The sequence below is a fragment of the Neofelis nebulosa genome, chromosome 15, assembly GCF_028018385.1.
Source record: "Neofelis nebulosa isolate mNeoNeb1 chromosome 15, mNeoNeb1.pri, whole genome shotgun sequence".
Taxonomy (NCBI): Eukaryota; Metazoa; Chordata; class Mammalia; order Carnivora; family Felidae; genus Neofelis; species Neofelis nebulosa.
In genome coordinates, this window is record NC_080796.1 from 8677888 (window position 1) to 8684148 (window position 6261).

The window sequence follows — 6261 nt, forward strand, 5'->3', positions numbered from 1 at the left end:
GGGGCGGGGCTCGGGGGACCCCGTATAAAAGGCCGCGCGGGGCCGGGTTTCCAGCGCTCTGGCCGCGAGCGATAAGGCGGGTGCGGGGCGCCGCCCGCGGGCCTCGGCCCCTTCGGTGACGCCGCGCGGTTATTTTTGGGTCTCGGCGAGCCGGGGCCGGAGGAGGCGCGCTCCCCGGGGGCGGGAGGCGCGGCCCTGCAGTCCCGGAAGCGGTTGGGGCGGCCTCCTCCGGCCTCGGAGCCGCCCCGCCCAAGGGCCAGGGAGCGGCCGCGGGGGCTCCCCGGTGGCCCAGCGCCCACCTCCTCGGCAGCAGCTGCGGGCCGCGCGCAGGGCCTTCTTGCTTCCTGCTGTCGGCGCCGTTTGCACACCGCCTCCCCTCTCCCCCTGCAGCGGGCCGCGCGAGGGCCGGGGTGGGGCGGGGTGGAGAGCCCAGCGGCCCGCGGTGCGGGGACCCGGGGGCGATGGGGACCGCGGCTGGCCGCCCGCACGGCCAAGTGCCCCGCGGTGCAGAGGGCGAGGCAGGCTGACCGTCCGGCGCGGGGACTCCACAGGGCTGACCCGGGGTGGCCACCCTATGCGGTTGAAGACACTGGGCAGAGGACACCTCGCAGACTCGGAAGTCACTCAAGGGTGGCTGTAGGAGCGAACTCGGAAGGTCAAGGCCCCTGAAGTTACAGGCTCTAACTGGTGTGTTTATTTCCCTGACACCAGAGGGAAATGGACGCGAAGAAAGGGCCCAGGGACAGAAGAGTTACACCAAATGGTGAGGATGTCGTGCCTCGAGAGCAGTGCTTCTGAGAGTGGCTCTCGTGGTGACCCTGGTTGGAGTCCATGGGGGCCCCACCAAGTATGAAAACACAGTGGGGGGGGGGGGGGCGCTTGAGCGGCTCAGTCAGTTAAGCCTCTGACTCTGCGTTTCTACTCAGGTCATGGTCTCCTGCTTCGTGGGATCGAGCCCCACATGGGGCTCTGCACTGACAGCAGGGAGCCTGCTTGGGATTCTCTCTCTCTCAACATAAACGGACATTAAAAAAGAAATTTAAAAAAAGCGGGGGGGGGGGGGGGGGCACCTGGGTGGCTAAGGTGGTTGAGCGGCAGACCAGCTCAGGTCATGATCTTGCCATTTGTGAGTTCGAGCTCGCTTTGGATTCAGTCTCCCTCTCTCTGCCCCTCCCCTGCTTGCACGCTCTCTCTCTCAAAAATAAATAAACATGAAAAAACAAAGAACACAGTCCAAACTTTGGAAAACTTGAGCCTCCCCACTGTCCATCCTCAGTGCCCCCTGAACATGCAACCTCGAGGGAGCCAAGCCAAGCCCCAAGCCTCTTTGTTCATTCATTTCTTCTTCTTCCTTGGGATTAAGAAAAAAAAAAAAAAATGGCTATCTCAAAGGTCCTCCTCTCCGACAAGCAAGCAGACAAAAGACCAGCTTCGCTTTATATAACATTTTTGTTTCAGGGCAATGATTCAAATATGTAAAGATCAATTAGTCCTTTTTAGTAAGGAAAGTCCACATCATTTATTTACTGGCATTAAATCTCATCCTTCTAAAACCAAGTCTGAATGAAACTGTTCACTCTTTAATCTCATTCTTACACTTAAATTCCTATTATTAAAAAAAACAACTCGAGGGGCACCTGGGGGGCTCAGTGTCTGACTCTTGATTTCGGCTCAGGTCATGATCCCAGACTTTGGTGGATGGAGCCTGCAGTCACACCAAGCCTGGAACCTTCTCTCTCCCTCCGCCCCTCCCCCACACAATGGTCTAGCTCTCTAAAATAAACAAATGAATAACAATAATGAGGAAACTTACCTAAAGCTAGAGCTCTGGCCAAGGACATAGGAGTAGAAAAAATTCTAGGAAGATAGCTCATTAGCTGGGCAGCTGAGAGTATACAGTGGTGTCTAATGGGCATTGTTGTGTGGCCAGGCTGGTCGGCGGTTATGGAAACATAGAATTGCTGTCACCTTCCCCACCTCATGGTGTCAGGGGAGGCACAGGAAGATGCATGTAGGGTTGGGACCAGTAGGTGGTGAGTGGGTGGAGGTCAGTTCCTCTATTAGCAAAATAGTGTAGCCCTGCTCCGGGGACATATTCGGTGTTCTTTCCAATAAGCCACACTTTGTTCCTGCCCGAGTTCTCCAGAAGGTTGACTCTGGCTCCACCTTTGCTCTTTGAGGACTGGCTGGGGCCGGGAGGACACTGTGAGAGCGTCTCGGGGCGATGTGGGATAATTGTCCCCTGCCAGGAAATGACAGCTCCCGACAATGTTTGTGTGGCAACCCATGGACGGGCTCAACTGAGCCAAAATGTCACGCTGGTCCGCAAGAACAGGAAGCGAGTCTGGACATTCTGGCAATTTTTACCAATGACAGCAGGGCTCCAAAACTAGCGAATTTGCAGACTACGTCCCTGTGTGACATTCAGGGCACACTTATGTGTTTTCAGCCATGTTCATGCTCAGGGGCAAGAAAAGGAAGTGTTAATGCCATCATTATGACAAAAGACAATGGTACGGCTTGGTTCCTCCTGTGCCACGAACACAAAAGTGCATAAACTCCTAAACTGGCAAGTGTTGCCTTCTAGATGGTTCCAGCCCCAGGAACAATGAGGTCAGCTCCTAGGATGGAAAAACAGCTTCTGGGTAGGAGCTGTGGAGTCCACACTGGGGGGTGGATGGCGTGGGAGGCGGAGCCTGACACAGGGACCCAAGACGTGTGGCAGCCAGAGAAGGCACAGCCCCACCCTGCCGCCTTTATTGGACAGAAGGAAACAGGACACGTCAAGGGCGAGGTGGAGTTGAGGGTAGAAAAGGTGTGCATTTAGCACTGGTGCTGGGCAGGAGCCGGAGAAGACAGAGGTTCCGGAGGAGTAGGGTGGCGGTGCTCGGCCGGGAGAAAAATCTGGACCCACAGCCAGTGCTGGGTACAGAAGCCCACCTCTCTGCAGTGTCCGCAAGAAGGAAGGATCTTCCTTCGGGGTGGACTTTCATCAATAAATTCGGTCACTCCCGATCGCCCTGGATATTACCTTGTTTGATTTATCACAACACTCGCTTCCAAAGGCCTCTTGGTTATCCTCATTCGTAAGTCGCCATCAAATAATGCTGTTACGATAAAAAAAAAAAATTTAATTTCGGTCACTGTATTAGAATTATAAAGCAAACTGGCGTAGCACACATCTTCCATAAATGGAGTATCTGAGCACTGGAATTCTTTCAACATTGAAATTCAATTTCTCTCTTGGCAATAAAGACCCATAGTTCTTTATGAATTCTGCATGGCCAAGCCATTGAAAAGGGGATTTTTCTCCTGGAAAACTCATAGGTCTGTAGGAATATTTTTTAATGATCTGACGTTAGAATGTGTTGACTGTATTAGGGTTTTCTAGAGAAACAGAGCCAATAGGGTGGATAGAGAGAGAGAGAGGGAGGGGGGGTACAGGCATACCTCAGAGACATTGTGGGCTCCGTTCCAGACCGCCACAAGAAAGCCAATATCGCAATAAAGCAAGTCAAAGGAATTTCTTGGTTTCCCAGTGAATATAAAGGTTATGTTTACACTATACTATAGTCTATTAAGTGTGCATTAGCATCACGTCTAAAACAATGCACACACCTTAATGAAAAAATATCTCATTGCTAAAACACCCCAACCACCATCTGAGCTTTCAGTGAGTTGTAATCCTTTTGTGTCTGGAAGGGTCTCCATATTGGGGGCTGCTAGTTGGTCAGGGTGGTTGGTGCTGAAGACTGGGGGGCTGTGGCAATTTCTTAAAATAAGACAGTGAAGTCTGCCTCATCGATGGACTCTTCCTTTTTTTTACTATCTTTAAAATTTTTGTTTAATGTTTATTTATTTTGCAGAGAGAGACAGACGGAATCCAAAGCAGGCTCCATGCTCTGAGCTGTCAGCCCAGAGCCCGACATGGGGCTCGATCTCACAGCCCAAGAGACCATGATCTGAGCCTAACCCATGCTTTGGACGCTTAACCAAGTGAGCCCCCGGGCACCCTCTGATACACATTTTAGAAGCCCACCAAACAGGGTAGAATTTTGACCATTCATGAACACGTGGGTTAAACGCTAACGAAGAAAACTCAGCTGTCCAATACGGTGGCATGTGTCCCCAAAGCACGGGATACCGAGAGTCGTAGCCGCTCCGGTCCCCTCTCCTGAACACCTATTGTACTTTAGGGCAGTTCAAATAGAGGGTCAGACAAACTGTTTTGTGTACAAATAACCAATTTTCTCCAGTTACTATAAGATGACAATGATTTCAACACATAATTTCTCTTTTAATTACCCAGAGCCTTGTGCCCCTCTGGATGAGAAGATAAAGGGATTCTCCGATTTTCTGTAAATTCGTAGAGGGCTCTCCTTTAAATATTTACTAAAAATCTGCAATGCATGTATCTGGGCTCTCTGAAGGAGTCATAAAGGAAACAGAATGCATGATGTCCTGTAATCACCGTGGAAAGCCTCTGGACGCAGGCAGAAGGTTCTAAACAACACACATTAGCTGCTGCAATTTGAAGATGCAAGAAATTCATACACAGCCTCCAGCTGATATTAATATTAAATTAAAGGAGGGGGCCCCTGGCTGGCTCAGTGGGTGGAGCGTGTTGACTCTTGATCTCAGGATTGTGAGTTCGAGCCCCACGTTGGGTGCAGAGATTACTTGAAAGTAAAATCTTGGGGCGCCTGGGGAGCTCGGTTGAGCATCTGACTTCGGCTCAGGTCACGATCTCGCGGTTTGTGGGTTAGAGCCCTGCAACGGGCTCTGTGCTGACGGCTTGGAGCCTGGAGCCTGCTTGGGATTCTGTGTCTCCCTCTCTCTCTCTGCCTCTCCCCTGCTCAAGCTGTCTCTCTCTCTCTCTCAAAAATAAACATTAAAAAAAGAAAAGAAAAAATTTTTTTTAATTTTTAAATGTTTACTTATTTTTGAAAGAGAAAGAGAGTGAGAGCAGGGAAGGGGCAGAGAGAGGGAGACACAGAATCCCGAGCAGGCTCCAGGCTCCGAGCTATAAGTGGGGCTTGAACCCACGAACCTGAACCACGAACTGGGAGATCATGACCTGAGCCGAGGTCAGACACTTAACCAACTGAGCTACCCAGGCCATTCCAACAGGCGTGAAGTGATACCTCACTGTGGTTTGGATTTGCATTTCCCTGATGACTAATGAGGCTGAACACCTTGTCATGTATTTTGGAAAACGTTCTTTGGAAAAAGTGTCTGTTCCGGTCCTCTGCCGTTTTTAATTGGATCATTTGCATTTTTGGTATTGAGTTGTGGGAGTCCTTTATCTACGTGTTGAATATTAACCAATGGGGTGTTTTAAAAAAAAAAAAAGAGAGAGAGAGAGAGAGAGAGACCGGGCAATTCCTCAGGGCATTTACGGAGCTCGGTTCATTGTAATACATAAAAGCACACTTTGTTCTCCATATACCCGCAAAACCTACGTTACCATATGTGTTTTTTCTGGCTTTTAGCATCGGTGCTGGTGAGCTATCTCGTTCTTTCTGCCTCTGGAGGGACAAGGTAATAACAGAACACAATGGCATTACTTGTCCTCCTCCTGCTCGGGAGCAGAGGCCAGCGCGCACAGGAACTTACGGTGTCGAGAGAGCTTCTGTATGGCCCCAGCTCCCACCGAAGATTTACTGGCCCGCCGTGTGAGTTGGTCGCTCAATTCAATTCCACCGCCATTCATTTCTCACCTCCTAAGTGCTGGAGAGGAGAGGTGGGCGGCAAGGGACCGGACGCAGAGACAGCGACATAAACAGGCGAGGGTCTGTGCGCCAGATGCTCCAAATCCCTGACAGATACAAGCCTCTTAAAGCATCTCAGACCAACACCGGCTGTGGCGGCGCACACACGCACACGCGCACGCACACGCGCACACGCACGGCATCCCGTAGGCACGTAGGAGAGACCGGAGCAGAGACGCCGGGTTTGGGAGGGGTGTGCGTGGATAAGCTGATTGGGGACACACGTTGGCGCACACGCGCTACTTTCTAGAAAGGCCCCCAGGAGCAGAGCTCGGGGTTCAGGAAACAGCGCGAAGTCCATCCGACGTTACTGTTAAACGCGTGTGCAGCCAGGGGGCGCCTGGGTGGCTCAGTCGGTTAATCGCCCAACTTCGGCTCAGGGCATGATCTCGCAGTTTGTGGGTTCGAGCCCCGCGTGGGGCGCTGTGCCGACAGCTCGGAGCCTGGAGCCTGCTTCGGATCCTGTGTCTCTCTTTCCCTCCCCCGTTTG

The 6261-nt window shown here is 51.8% G+C and overlaps 2 long non-coding RNA genes across 2 annotated transcripts; one reads left to right on the top strand and one right to left on the bottom strand.

Moving 5' to 3' along the window:
• Positions 1-71: 71 nt before the first annotated feature.
• LOC131495322 (uncharacterized) lies at positions 72-1006 on the top strand. The gene is made up of 2 exons (XR_009253889.1): positions 72-763; positions 927-1006. It is a non-coding gene; the product is annotated as an uncharacterized LOC131495322 (long non-coding RNA).
• A 424-nt stretch (positions 1007-1430) lies between these two features.
• LOC131495323 (uncharacterized) lies at positions 1431-6261 on the bottom strand. Its single transcript, XR_009253890.1, has 2 exons — positions 5617-6261; positions 1431-3107 (listed from the first exon to the last, which is right to left on the bottom strand). It is a non-coding gene; the product is annotated as an uncharacterized LOC131495323 (long non-coding RNA).